This window comes from Rhinichthys klamathensis, unplaced genomic scaffold (genome assembly GCF_029890125.1).
Source record: "Rhinichthys klamathensis goyatoka isolate OS25496 unplaced genomic scaffold, OSU_Roscu_1.1 h1tg000236l_1, whole genome shotgun sequence".
In the NCBI taxonomy this organism is placed as follows: Eukaryota; Metazoa; Chordata; class Actinopteri; order Cypriniformes; family Leuciscidae; genus Rhinichthys; species Rhinichthys klamathensis.
In genome coordinates this window covers 3,407,501-3,422,500 of record NW_026606759.1, presented here as the reverse complement: position 1 = coordinate 3,422,500, position 15,000 = coordinate 3,407,501, and the positions used below count along the sequence as shown (strand labels likewise).

The 15,000-nt window shown below is 35.5% G+C and overlaps 6 non-coding genes across 6 annotated transcripts; all 6 read right to left on the bottom strand.

The window, feature by feature from the left end:
- Nucleotides 1–3,186: 3,186 nt before the first annotated feature.
- On the bottom strand, nt 3,187–3,305 carry LOC130099953 (5S ribosomal RNA). Its single transcript, XR_008808600.1, has one exon. It is a non-coding gene; the product is annotated as a 5S ribosomal RNA (ribosomal RNA).
- A 61-nt stretch (nt 3,306–3,366) lies between these two features.
- Nucleotides 3,367–3,485, bottom strand: LOC130100124 (5S ribosomal RNA). Its single transcript, XR_008808765.1, has one exon. It is a non-coding gene; the product is annotated as a 5S ribosomal RNA (ribosomal RNA).
- Nucleotides 3,486–3,546: 61 nt separating this feature from the next.
- Nucleotides 3,547–3,665, bottom strand: LOC130099952 (5S ribosomal RNA). The gene has a single exon (XR_008808599.1). It is a non-coding gene; the product is annotated as a 5S ribosomal RNA (ribosomal RNA).
- A 61-nt stretch (nt 3,666–3,726) lies between these two features.
- On the bottom strand, nt 3,727–3,845 carry LOC130099951 (5S ribosomal RNA). The gene has a single exon (XR_008808598.1). It is a non-coding gene; the product is annotated as a 5S ribosomal RNA (ribosomal RNA).
- A 61-nt stretch (nt 3,846–3,906) lies between these two features.
- LOC130099950 (5S ribosomal RNA) lies at nt 3,907–4,025 on the bottom strand. Its single transcript, XR_008808597.1, has one exon. It is a non-coding gene; the product is annotated as a 5S ribosomal RNA (ribosomal RNA).
- Nucleotides 4,026–11,482: 7,457 nt separating this feature from the next.
- LOC130100088 (5S ribosomal RNA) lies at nt 11,483–11,601 on the bottom strand. Its single transcript, XR_008808731.1, has one exon. It is a non-coding gene; the product is annotated as a 5S ribosomal RNA (ribosomal RNA).
- Between the last annotated feature and the right edge of the window lie 3,399 nt (nt 11,602–15,000).

Below are 15,000 nucleotides of genomic sequence, written 5' to 3'. Positions count from 1 at the left end.
TTTGCAAGAATCTTTGCTAATATCTTTAAATCAGTATTTAACATTGTTATCGGCCTGTAGTTTTTTAAATCTGTTAGTTCACCTTTCTTTTTATATATTAGCTTCATCAGCCCCATTCCCATCCTTTCATTCATCTCTTCCTCTTTAAAAATTTCCCTAAAAACCTCCTTTAAAATCTCTATTAAAAATTCCTTAAAACATATATAAAATTCACTTCCCAAACCATCTATCCCTGGGCTTTTCCTTTTATTTAGTTGATCTATCGCTCTTTCAATCTCATCCTTCTTGATTTCCCCATCACATTCTTTTTTATCCTCTTCACTTAAATTTGGTTCAATATAATTTAACAGTTTATTTTTTACCTCTTCTTCTACCCCTCTTGTTTTAAAAAGATCCTCATAAAAAGCCTTTATCTCCTCTAGCACTTTTTCATTCCCCTCCACAATCTCTCCACTTTTCCCTTTTATTTCTTTTATTATTCCAACTTGTGCCCTTTTTTTCTCCAAGTCAAAAAAGAACTTTGTGCATTTCTCCCCCTCCACCATATATTTGGACTTACTTCTTAATCTTGCCCCCTCATATTCTTTTTCTTCTATTTCTTTCAAATTCTCCTCTATTTCTTTTATCTTTTGTATGTCTTTATTCTCATTATTTAATTCTCTTTCTAACGTCTCCTTTGTTTCTTTTTCTTTGTGTCTTTTACTTGTTTGTAAGATGCTGCAATACTTTATTGAAAACCTTTTAATTAGATATTTAACATTCTCCCACCACATTCTTTTATCTTCCTCATACATTGCATTATCCTTCTCTTTCTCTATAATTCCTTTTATCTCTGCAACATAATCTTCATTCTTTAAAATCTCTGTATTTAAAATCCACGTACCCGGTCCCCTTTGCACATTACTCCAATCTATTTTAAAACGTACAAACTTATGATCACTAAAACTAGTTTCTTCATAGCTGATTTTTTTGATAAAGTTCTCCACATTTCTTGTACATAACACATAATCAATTCTTGTTTTACATATAAAATGCCCCACTATTTGCTTCCTTGAATAAACTTTTTTCCTCCCATTTCTCTCTCTCCATACATCTATTAAATTATTTTCCCTCATCAATTCATTTAATTCTTTCCTCCCTGTGTCTGATTTAAAAACCATCCCCTCTGCCATGTCTTGTTTGCTAAAAACAGTGTTAAAATCCCCCATCATTATTATTTCCTTATATTTCTTTATTACACTCCTTAAACAATTAAAAAATTCTTTCTTTTCTTTCTCTTCTGTTGGTGCATGTACATTCACTAAAATCAATTCACATCCTTCGTAATTTACTTCCACAGCCATGCATTTCCCTATCGTATCTTTGTACACCACTTTGGTTGTATTAAAAGCATCTTTTCTCATTAAAAACGCCACCCCTCTTCCAAGCCTACCATCCCCATTATTATATAAAATATCCCCTTCCCATTTCTTTTTATATTCCATCATCACACTCTCTTTCCAATTTGTTTCTTGTAAAACAATAACATCTTCTCCTCTACACTTTTCTTTCACTCTTTCAAATTTTCCCATGTCCATCAGTCCCCTTGCATTAAAAGTAACACAACTTAAAACCATTAAAAGAAAGAAAAATAAATACCTAAAAACCATTATTCTCCATTTTCTCCCTCCAGGTCCTTTAACACTTCATATCTGTTTGCACTTTGATCTTGCCCCCTTGTCGTAGTCTTTTTTCTTGCATTTTCCAGATTTGGCTCAAACTTCAATGACCTTCTTCTTATTTGTCCTCTCCCTCCTCTGTTGTTCTCCATGTTGTCCATCGTTATTTCATCCTTCTCCATGCCATCCCGATAACTTTTACTACTGTCCGATATTCCCATTGCTGACCATTGCATGTCCTGTTCCATTGTTTGTTCTTTATCTTTATTGCTCTCTTGCTCTCCTTCTTCCTCTCTGTTACTCGTTCCTTCTTCCGTTTCTTTTTGTTGTATAACTTGTTCCTCTTGTCCCACATCAGTTTGTCTTTCCTCCTCGTTGTTTCCTTCATGCACCTGTCCGTCCACCTGGTGTTCCCTACCTCCTTCCTCTTCCTCCATCAAACACTCACATTTATTTAAAATATTCCGACACTCCGGGCACCTGGCTGCGTTACAGTCTCTTGCGAAGTGCCCTCTTTCTTCGCATTTGTGGCATTTAAAATCTGGGCACTCTTTAAGCAGATGATCTGGGCTCATGCACAGCCGACAGGTCTTCACCTGGTGACTGTGCATCACCCTAAAATACTGCTGCCCCTCTGCCGTTTCCAGCCTTGTGCTGTAAGGCAACGATGCCACCTCTTTCGGGAACCTTACTTTAAGGAACCTCGTTCCATCCTCAATATCCGTGCCCGGGTAGTGTCTTCTTTTAATTTTTGAAATGGGATTAACTCCCCATCCCTCCAATTTTTCAATTATTGCTCTATCCTCCAGGTAGACGGGCAGGTGCATGAAGGAAACCACATAGTCTCTATTCTGCAGCTTTTTAATGTCACAATTCACTCCTTTTATATTCAGTCCGTCCATCAAATCCTCACATGTTTCTTCATTTTCCATTGTTAGTTCATATTCTTTTCCTTGTCTTGGCCTTAACGCCAGAATTTTCCCATGTCCACATTTTTCCACCACCGCCTTTATAATATCCACCGCTCTCACCTCATTGACATTTTCCACATTCAAAATCATTGTCGCCTCCTTTAGGTATTTCCGTCCTGCACTCTTGTCTCTCACATCATGTCCAGCTCGTTGTCGATAATCCATTCCAGTGTCGATTGCCAAGCGTTTCTCTCCAGCCAGTCCAGTGTCGTTTGCCATACGTTTCTCTCCAGCCAGTTCCGAGTCGTTACCATTTAATCCGTCCATTTGGAGAAAGAAAAAAAAAAGATCAACCACCCTCCAGACAGCGATATGCTGCTGTTAGGTGGTTTAACAAACAAAAACAAAAACAAAAAAACTAACTTACAGTAAAAAAAACTCACAAAACAAACACAAATAGAAGAAAACAAAATGGGGGAGAGCCTTCCTCTCCCAACTACTGCCACACAACTTCCTGCTACCACTAGGGCGTGCTCAAAGTGGTATGGCCGTAAGCGAAATCTGCTGCCAAAATCGGGCTATTTGAAAGGTTAGAACATTAGTGAAGTAAACAATAAAGCTTACAGCACCTGGTATTCCCAGGCGGTCTCCCATCCAAGTACTAACCAGGCCCGACCTTGCTTAGCTTCCGAGATCAGACGAGATCGGGCGTGCTCAAAGTGGTATGGCCGTAAGCGAAATCTGCTGCCAAAATCGGGCTATTTGAAAGGTTAGAACATTAGTGAAGTAAACAATAAAGCTTACAGCACCTGGTATTCCCAGGCGGTCTCCCATCCAAGTACTAACCAGGACCGACCTTGCTTAGCTTCCGAGATCAGACGAGATCGGGCGTGCTCAAAGTGGTATGGCCGTAAGCGAAATCTGCTGCCAAAATCGGGCTATTTGAAAGGTTAGAACATTAGTGAAGTAAACAATAAAGCTTACAGCACCTGGTATTCCCAGGCGGTCTCCCATCCAAGTACTAACCAGGCCCGACCTTGCTTAGCTTCCGAGATCAGACGAGATCGGGCGTGCTCAAAGTGGTATGGCCGTAAGCGAAATCTGCTGCCAAAATCGGGCTATTTGAAAGGTTAGAACATTAGTGAAGTAAACAATAAAGCTTACAGCACCTGGTATTCCCAGGCGGTCTCCCATCCAAGTACTAACCAGGCCCGACCTTGCTTAGCTTCCGAGATCAGACGAGATCGGGCGTGCTCAAAGTGGTATGGCCGTAAGCGAAATCTGCTGCCAAAATCGGGCTATTTGAAAGGTTAGAACATTAGTGAAGTAAACAATAAAGCTTACAGCACCTGGTATTCCCAGGCGGTCTCCCATCCAAGTACTAACCAGGCCCGACCTTGCTTAGCTTCCGAGATCAGACGAGATCGGGCGTGCTCAAAGTGGTATGGCCGTAAGCGAAATCTGCTGCCAAAATCGGGCTTTTTGAAGAAAAATTTAAGAGACTCTTTCAGGGTTTCTGAAGAAACTCAGAGAGACTATTTCAGGCTTTTTGAAGAAACAAAGAGACTATTTCCGCCTATTTGAAAAGCTCATTGACTCTTTTTTTTTTTTTTTTTTTTTTTAAACAATAAAGCTTACAGCACCTGGTATTCCCAGGCGGTCTCCCATCCAAGTACTAACCAGGCCCGACCTTGCTTAGCTTCCGAGATCAGACGAGATCGGGCGTGCTTTTTTTTTTTTTTTTTTTTTTTTTTTTTTTTTTATTGCAATTAATTTCATTTCACATTTACATCTTCATTAATCATTCTTACAACATTTTAAAATGTACTTTAAAAGAAAAGTAGTTTTCCAAAAAACACGAACAAAACAAACGAAACCAAAAACAAACAACAGTTGACATATATCCTACTTTCATATCTTCCCTGGCATTTCTACCCTATTCTCTTTTAACACTTCCTCCACTTCTTTTGTAAATATTTTGTAAAACATCATCTCTTTCTTTTCCATTTTAAAATAATTCCACAATGTTAATATGTATTCTTCAACCTTATACTTAAATAATCTCCATAGATCCAATACACATCCTTTACTCTTTCCTATATTTCTCCTTTTCCATATAGCACTTTTCGCTAAAACCAATAACAGATCTATCACTTTTTTATTCCTGCATTGTTCCTTCACTCCCAAAATTAAAGTTTGATTCCAGTCACTCTCTTCTTTTCCATCTCTTAAACTCTTAATCATTTTCTTTAGCGCTTGAAAAAATGTTTCCAATTTTTCACAGAATAAAAACAAGTGTAGAATACCTTCATCCAGTTTTTTGCATATTTTACAAATTGCATCACTTTCCTTCCCCATTATACAAAGCCTCATTTCTGAAAAAATCACATTCTGTCTAATAAAATAGTCCAGACACTCCAAATCTGTACTTAAAATCCCACTTCTTGTATTCTTCCAAATATCCTTCTCTTCAATTCCATTAAAATGTCTCAACCACATTTGATTTGCATTGGGCTTTTTAAAAATATATTCTTTAAAACATTGATAAAACATCCTCACATTACACACTCCCAAATCCACCATTTTGTCATCCATTTTCATATGCACCTCTACTTTCGTTTCTACTTTTTCTCTTTTTTGAATTTCTTTTAACCACTCCTTTGGTACTGCACTTTTAACTTCATCATATTGTTTTTTCAGACTAACCACACTATATTCTTCTCTTTCTTCTTCCATAGCATCTATAATCACTTGTAAAGGCAAAAATCCATCTTTAACTTCATACAACACATCTTTGACTTGTCTTATCCCTACTTCCCACCATTTCTTAAAAAACAAAACTTGTCCATTAAAAACAATGTTGTTGTTTAAGAAAATGGGCTGATTAAGAATCGTTACCCTCCCCATTGGCTTAAACTCAATCTCCTTGAGAAAAAAACCCCAAGCAACTAAAACCTCTTTATAAAAATTTGGTATCCCCTCCATCATCCAATTTTTAACCTCTTAACCGTCTCCAGAGCGTCGGCGCACTGAAGCGTTTTTTTATTTATTTAGTTCAAATATACTATCAGATTTAATGTTATACCTTGACAAACTATACATCATTAAAAAGATATAAGACTCAAGATTCAGTATTTGACCACTATTGTATTCTGAGAAACTTATAGTGACAGTTATGTCTTAATTTGTGTCAGGAGTTATGAAATTAAAAAATGAGTCGTTACCTTTAATATGAATTATGAGCCTCAGCCGGTCTCATTCAGAAAAAAACTCCCGTGCGATCGTCATGACAGCGCTTGACAAAACAACGTCCCTCAGGGCTTTTAGCTCAAACATGTGCAGATTTGGAGAAATATTGATAGATTCTCATAGCTTTACATTAGACTTCTATAGACAGGAATAATATTTATTGAATTTATACCCAAATGCGTCGATGTAATCATTTTGAGCGCTGTATACTCTGTACTGTGTTATCAATTCATCCTGAAAGTGAGGGCGCTGTTTGAACAGAAGTCCATAATATATGGATCACATGAAGAAGAGCCATAATCATGTGACATTCAGGAAGTCCTGCCACAACAAAGCTATCCGAGATCGCTGTAAAGTGCAGATAAAGATGTTTTGAAGACAATAAACATGATTGCAATGATATTTGATTTACCTGTGTTCTTCGAGTCATGTCAGGTATTTTCATAATAATTGATTATATGTATAATGTAATGCTAATCGAGATAGACTTTCAAATTGTGCAGAATACAATAAAATAATATATTTTCTATCTGATTTTTTTATCTGAAGCCAAATCAGATTACAGAAAGTTATTTAAAACACTCGACTTGCGCTATAAAGTAAGTTTGGAGAACAAACATAGTTTTATTCTCATAAATTGTCGTGTATTGATGGTGTGCTAAGCTAACATGCTAGCTAGTACTGAGCACCTGCTACCTTACTTCGGTGTAATTTTTATGATTTTTTTCTAAATAAGAATGCTTACTGAAATGTTTCGTTTTTCAAAAAGGGCATTTGATACAGTTTCACTGTGAAGTGAGAACTTTTATAAAATAAATGAGGGATTGAAACAGTGTGAATTGCTAGTCGTTAGTGATTATAATGCAGACAAAAGAAAAGCATATTTAGAGCAATAAACTGGCTGGAGAGGTGTGAATATGTGCAGGGGAGACTGAGACTGAATGGGGCTCGTTTTTGCATCACAAAACAATAGAGGCAATAGACTGAATAGATGCTTATAAGAAAACAATAAACACCAGTCTAATCAAAATAAAGTCATATGACATGATCTTGAAAAACATTGAACTAAATACAGAGTTTTAGACTTATCATCTTCAAATTTTAAATATAACATGGCCAGACATGTGGCTTTAGCTGCAGTGCATTTCTAGATTGCTACAATGCCAACTTCAATTTTATTTTCATGAAGATGTTTCATAAAAATAAATGTATAATAACTTTACAAAACTTTGAAGCTATTTATAACTATTTTTTTCATTATGATAATAATTAATTCTACATTTACAATAAACTTCCAGGTGTCAGCTTTCAAATGAGATCTTACTTGTGCTTTTAGTACAAAGGGTTCATGAACTGTATCTGTTTCAGTTTGGGAATGCCATATCTGGGGATTTTTCAAAAATGGGCTTGAAGCTTAACAGGTTAAGTTTCATCCATAAAATGTTATCACTTAAAAAACTATTCCCACATTTTGCTAAAAAATGTTTCATTGTAATTTTCCAATCTCCTTTTTCCCCCATATCCAAATACTTTTTAACCACTTTCACTCTCATACTTTTCTTTTTTAGTTCTATATCAACAAGTCCCAACCCCCCCTCTTCTGGCCTTCCAATGAGTGTGTTGTATGCTATTCTTGGGGTTTTTTTCTCCCATATAAAATCCATAATATATTCTTTTACTCTTTTTTCCACCCATTTTGGCATTGAAACCACTGATAAAATGTACCACATCTTGGTTAACATTAAAACATTTACAATTAAAATTTTCCCTTTCAAATTCAAAATTCTTCTTTGCCAAAAATTCAACCTGTTTTTCATTGCACCTATAACCTCCTCCCACATTCTATCCGTTGTACTCTTCTCATCTTTACCTAGCGTTACTCCTAGAATCCTCATTTCTTGTACCTCGTTAAAACCCAAAACCTCTTTTAAATCAGACACTCCTCCAAATCTCATATAGACAGTTTTCCCCTCATTTACTTTAGCTCCTGTGCCTTTACAAAACCTTGTCACCCTTTCCATTACATTTTCAACACTTTTATAATCTTCTACAGTTAGTGTCGTGTCATCTGCATATTGGAATACTTTTGTTTCTTCTAGACCTTCCTCAATTTTTATCCCTTTTATTTCTTCATCTTTTTTAATTAACATCCCTAGTGGTTCTGCTATCAGCGTATATAGCTGTGCTGATAATGGACATCCTTGTCTTATGGATCTTGTGACATTAAAAGGATTGGTTAAAAAGCCATTACATTTCACTCTTGTCATTATGTTTCTATATAAAATCTTTAACCACTCTGTAAAATTCTCTCCAAAACCAAAATGTTTTAAAATCGCAAATAAAAAACCATGTTCCACTCTATCGAAAGCCTTCTCGAAGTCTAAGCTAATTATATATCCTTTCCTATTATTTTCCTTTAAAATGCTCATTATATCTCGTATACCACTTGTTGTATCAGCAATATCCCTCCCTGTCACCCCATAAGCTTGGTTTGTCTCAATTATTTTTGGTAAAACATTCTTTAATCTATTCGATAAAATCTTAGCTAAAATCTTCAAATCTGCATTCAGCATTGTAATCGGCCTATAGTTCTTCAAACTCTTTTGATCACCTTTTCTTTTATAAATCAGCTTCATTAGGCCCATACTCATTCTTTGATCTAGCTCCTTTTTCTTAAATATTTCATCATACACTTCTTTTAGGATCTTACTTATTTCCTTCTTGAAAAGCTTATAAAATTCATTCACTATTCCATCCGTCCCCGGACTTTTTTTAATTTTTAGACTTTCTATCGCTTGTATTATCTCTTCTTCCTTTATTTCCTCATCACAGTCTTTTTTATCTGCTTCTTCTACTCTCGCTTTGATATGTTGCAGTAAATAATTTTTGTTTTCCTCTTCTACCCCTTCCTCTCTAAACAAGTCTTCATAAAATGTCTTTACTTCATTTAAAAGTAACTTTGTTCCTATTATGCATTCTTCATCTTTGTTTTTTAGTTCTTTTATTGTATCCGCTCTTCCCTTTCTTCTTTCTAGGTCGAAAAAAAATTTAGTACATTTTTCCCCTTCTATTGTGTATCTAGCTTTACTCCTTAGACTTGCCCCCTGACATTTTCCCTCTTCTATTTTCTTAAGCTCCTCTTCTAACTCTATAATTTTTTGAATGTCCATTTCCTTTTCCTTTACTTCTTTTCTTAAACTTTCCCTAATTCCCTGTTCTTTGGCATTTTTGGCTTTTCTCATACCTTTACTGAATTTAATTGAGTACTTTTTTATTTCATATTTTACGTTTTCCCACCATATTCGTTTGTCTTCCACATACATACCATCCTTCCTTTCCTGTTCCATTAAATTATATATCCCCGATATGTAATTCTCATCTTTTAAAATTTCAGAATTTAAAATCCACACCCCTGGTCCTTTATCCTCCTTGTTAAACTCTATTTTCCACCTAATCATCTTGTGATCACTAAAACCAGTGTCATTGTAAACAATATCTTCTATAAAATAATCTATATCCCTTGTACTTAAAATAAAATCAATTCTCGTTTGATTCAAAAAGTTACCAACCAAACTCCTTCTAGTAAATTCTCTTTTGTTTTCATTTCTCTCCCTCCACACATCAGTCATGTTTCTTTCTTCCATTAAAGATACCAGTTCTTTTCTCCCCACGTCCGTTCTAAAAACCATTCCTTCTGCCATATCTCTTTTGCTAAACACAGTGTTAAAATCTCCTACTATTATTTCTGACTTCCATTTATCTATTATACCTCTAATGTTTTCGAAAAACTCTTTTTTTCCTTTATCATCTGTTGGTGCATGAACATTCATTAAAATAAAATCCTTTCCCCCTTGACTTATTTCAACAGCATTACATTTCCCTTTTCCATCATTATATATTTCTTTCACTTTACAGTCAACATCGTTCCTTATTAAAATTGCCACTCCGCTTCCTAACTTTCCATCTCCATTACTATAAAACATTTCACCATTCCACATCTTTTTAAAATTGTCAATTACATCATTTTTCCAGTTTGTTTCCTGAAATACAATAATGTCCTCCTCCTTGCATAGTTCTAGAGTATTTTTTAGTTTGTTCATACTCATTAAACCTCTTGCATTCCAACATACCAAAATTAAAACCATACTGTACAAAAATAAATAATTAAAAACATTCATCTTTAGTCTTTCTCATGTTCTTGGACCATCCCCAACTTCATTTTACCTATTTCAGTAACATTTTTCTTTCTTCCCACATTATAATTTGGCTTTACCTTCATTGGCATTCTTCTTGTTGCCATTCCACTTTTTTCTCTTTCTTTCCTTGCAACATGCTGTTCCATATCCAGTTTCTTCTTCTCTTTGTTCCCCTCGTTATCACTTATTTCCTTTTCCCCCGTTATTCCCTGCTTCTCTCGCTCAGTTGTGTCCTCATCCATTCTCTCTTCTTCTCCATCCTGATGAATTTGGTGTTTCCGCTGCTGATATTTCACACTTTCCATTGACTCCCGCTGTATGTTTTCCATCTGTTCGACCGTCTCCGTGGTTTCTGTTGTCTCGTCACACACCTGCCTATCCATCTGTTGCCGCTCCTCTGTTTCCTCCTCATCACCTTCCGTCCCACATTCACATTTGTTAAGAGGAATTCCGCATTCTGGGCATTCGATTGCCGTACAGTCTCTTGAAAAATGTCCTTGCTCATCGCACTTGAAACATCTGAACTCAGGACAGTCTTTGAAGATGTGCTCCGGACTTATACACAGTCGGCAAGTCTTGACCTGTCTACTGTGTATTATCCTGAAGAACTGCAAGCCTTCCGCTGTCTCAAACTTAGAACTGTACGGCAGCGACGCCACCTCCTTTGGGAACTTGACTTTTACAAATCTTGTTCCATCCTCTATCTCCGTTCCTGGGTAAAACCTCCTTCTTATCCCTGTTGTGGGAGTAACTCCCCATCCTTCCAGCTTAGTGATTATGGCTTCATCTTCAAGATACACAGGCAGATGCATGAACGAGACGACATACTCCCTGTCCCGTAATTTTTTAACGTCACATGATTGTCCTTTAATTTCCAAACCATTAAGCAGCTCATCACAATCTTCCTCCGCTTCAACTGTCACTTCATATTGCTTATTAGTCTTTGGTCTTACCGCAAGGATTTTCTCCACTCCTATAATTCCTTTGATTGCTCTTATTATGTCCTCCGCTCCCCCATTTTGTACTTTACTAATGTCAATCGTTACTGTTGCTTCCTTGGGAGTAAGTTCTCTGTTTCTTGTGTTCTTTTGCCGTCATCTCATCTCGTTGTGTTAATCCGTTTCCGTTTTCTTTTGCCTTTGCTTGTTCCACCTCCATTGCCATTTCATAACCAGTCAATCCGTCCATTTCACTCATTCCAACTCAAAAAACAAAAAAGCAAACCACTCCCCAGACAGCCGAGAGCTGCTGGTTTGTGGTTTAAAACAAACTTTTCCCTCAAACTTCAAACAAAACAAAAATAACAAAACAAACAAACAAAGTCGCGATAGAGTTACACTCTGCCACACCAATTACTTCCTGGATCGTACCAACTTTGGGCGTGCTCAAAGTGGTATGGCCGTAAGCGAAATCTGCTGCCAAAATCGGGCTATTTGAAAGGTTAGAACATTAGTGAAGTAAACAATAAAGCTTACAGCACCTGGTATTCCCAGGGGGTCTCCCATCCAAGTACTAACCAGGCCCGACCTTGCTTAGCTTCCGAGATCAGACGAGATCGGGCGTGCTCAAAGTGGTATGGCCGTAAGCGAAATCTGCTGCCAAAATCTGGCTATTTGAAAGGTTAGAACATTAGTGAAGTAAACAATAAAGCTTACAGCACCTGGTATTCCCAGGCGGTCTCCCATCCAAGTACTAACCAGGCCCGACCTTGCTTAGCTTCCGAGATCAGACGAGATCGGGCGTGCTTTTTTTTTTTTTTTTTTTTATTGAAAATGTTTCAAATACAAAAATATACATCAAAACTTTCATCATTTTCAATACATATTTTTGTAATACAGACCCTCAGTACACAATTCTTAAGTTTAAAGAACTGTTAAAAAAATAAAATACAATAAAAGTAAAAATTAAAATTAAAAATCCAAATCACTTTCAGGTACATTCCATGCTAGATCTTTTAAAACTTTAGAAACCCTTGGAGTAAAAACAACATAAAAGCTTTGCAACATGTTTTCATACTTAAAATACCAATACAATCCTTCAATATATCTTTCTGTTTTCCTTTTAAGAACATTCCAAACATCAAGCACCACTTTTCCTTTTTTTGCCACATTTCTTCTTTCCCATACTGCATTTTTTATCAACATTACTAACAGGTTCACAAACTGTTTACTTTGACAATTTTCCTCCCATCCAAACATCACTATCCTCTTCCATTCTATTACATCTTCGTCCCAGTCCTCAATTAATTCTTTTATCACCCTTTTGCATTTTCTGTAAAAACCCTCCAACTCTTTGCAGTATAAAAACAAGTGTAAAATCCCTTCGTCTTCTTCTTGGCATACTTTACATGTTGCATTCTGTTCCATTCCAATCTTAGTTAAAATACATTCGGTAAAAATTACTTTGTGCCTTATAAAATACTCTAAACATTCAAGTTTTGCTTCCACAAACTTTCCCCTCATATTTCTCCATATACTTTCTTTTTTCAGGTCCTTAATTTTCTGTACCCAAAAATTGTTAGCAACTGGTTCTTTAAAAACACCATCTCTAAAATAACAATAAAAATCTTTCACATTACACTCCTTAAAATTACATAGTTTTCCTTTAAGTCTGACATAAATGTCTTTCTCTTTCTTCCATTCCTCCATGTTTTCTATTCTTTTAATCCATTCCTCCGGTATTGCGTATTTGATAATTTCGTATTTATTCTCTATTTCTCGTTTGTTGCATTCCTCTTTTGCTTCCTCCATTGCATCCATTATAAATTGTGATGGTAAAAACCCTTCTTTAAATTCATACAAAACATCTCTTACCCTTGTTATACCCACATCCATCCATTTTTTAAAAAAGATCTCTTTCCCATCTCTTAAAATACTTTTGTTTAAGAACAGAGGTTGGTTTAAGATGTTTTCTCTTCCTTTCAGATTATAATCTATTACATTTAAGAAAACCCCCCAAGCACTTAAAATTTCCTTATAAAAATCCGATAATCCTTCCGCCATCCAGTTTTTTGTTTTCATCCATAAAATATCCTCCCCCAAATTAAAATTCCCACATTTGTTTAAAAAATATTTCATAACTTTCTTCCATTCTGTTTCATTTTCGTCTTGCAACAGTTTTTTGACTATTTTAACCCTTAAGCAATTTTTCCTTTGTTTAATATCCATTAACCCCAACCCACCTTCTTCTAATGGCCCTATTAAAGTGTTATACGCTATTCTTGGGGGTTTACCCTCCCACAAAAAACAAAGAAAACATTTCTTCAACCTCCCTTCTACCCACAAAGGCATTTCTGTCACATATAAAACATACCACAACTTTGAAGCCATTAAAACATTCAATACTAAAACCTTCCCTTTCAAATTTAAAGCCCTCAATCTCCAAAAATTCAACCTCCGCTCTATTCCTGTTATCAATTCCTCCCACATTTTTTCTCTTACTTGCCTCCCATCCTTTCCCATTAAAATCCCTAAAATTCTAATTTCTTCAACTTCCTTAAAATTAAAGTATTCCGTTAAAACTGACGTTGCCCCGAACCTCATATATACCGTCTTGTCCTCATTAATTTTACTTCCGGATCCTTTGCAATATTCTTGTACATTCTTCATTACTTCTTTTACACACTCTTCCCCTTTAACTATTATTGTTGTGTCATCTGCGTATTGGAAAATTTTTCCTTCTGCTTTGCTTTCCTGTATTTGTATTCCTTTTATTTTCTCTTCTTTTCTTATTGCTAGGCCTAAAGGTTCCGCCACAAGAGAGTATAATAAAGCTGAGAGTGGACATCCTTGTCTAATTGATCTAGTTATTTTAAAACATTCTGTTAAAAATCCGTTACATTTTATTTTTGTTAGAGCCCCCTTATATAAAATCTTTATCCATTTCATAAAATTCTCACCAAAACCAAACCTATTTAAAACCCCAAACAAATATTCATGCTCCACTCTATCAAAAGCCTTTTCAAAGTCTAAGCTGATTAAATACCCGTCTCCATTCTTTTCTTTTATGTATTGTATTGTGTCCCTTATACTCATCGTTATGTCTGCTATGTCTCTTCCTTTAACTGCATATGCTTGATTTGTTTTTATTATTCGTGGCATCACTTCTTTTAACCTATTTGCAAGAATCTTTGCTAATATCTTTAAATCAGTATTTAACATTGTTATCGGCCTGTAGTTTTTTAAATCTGTTAGTTCACCTTTCTTTTTATATATTAGCTTCATCAGCCCCATTCCCATCCTTTCATTCATCTCTTCCTCTTTAAAAATTTCCCTAAAAACCTCCTTTAAAATCTCTATTAAAAATTCCTTAAAACATATATAAAATTCACTTCCCAAACCATCTATCCCTGGGCTTTTCCTTTTATTTAGTTGATCTATCGCTCTTTCAATCTCATCCTTCTTGATTTCCCCATCACATTCTTTTTTATCCTCTTCACTTAAATTTGGTTCAATATAATTTAACAGTTTATTTTTTACCTCTTCTTCTACCCCTCTTGTTTTAAAAAGATCCTCATAAAAAGCCTTTATCTCCTCTAGCACTTTTTCATTCCCCTCCACAATCTCTCCACTTTTCCCTTTTATTTCTTTTATTATTCCAACTTGTGCCCTTTTTTTCTCCAAGTCAAAAAAGAACTTTGTGCATTTCTCCCCCTCCACCATATATTTGGACTTACTTCTTAATCTTGCCCCCTCATATTCTTTTTCTTCTATTTCTTTCAAATTCTCCTCTATTTCTTTTATCTTTTGTATGTCTTTATTCTCATTATTTAATTCTCTTTCTAACGTCTCCTTTGTTTCTTTTTCTTTGTGTCTTTTACTTGTTTGTAAGATGCTGCAATACTTTATTGAAAACCTTTTAATTAGATATTTAACATTCTCCCACCACATTCTTTTATCTTCCTCATACATTGCATTATCCTTCTCTTTCTCTATAATTCCTTTTATCTCTGCAACATAATCTTCATTCTTTAAAATCTCTGTATTT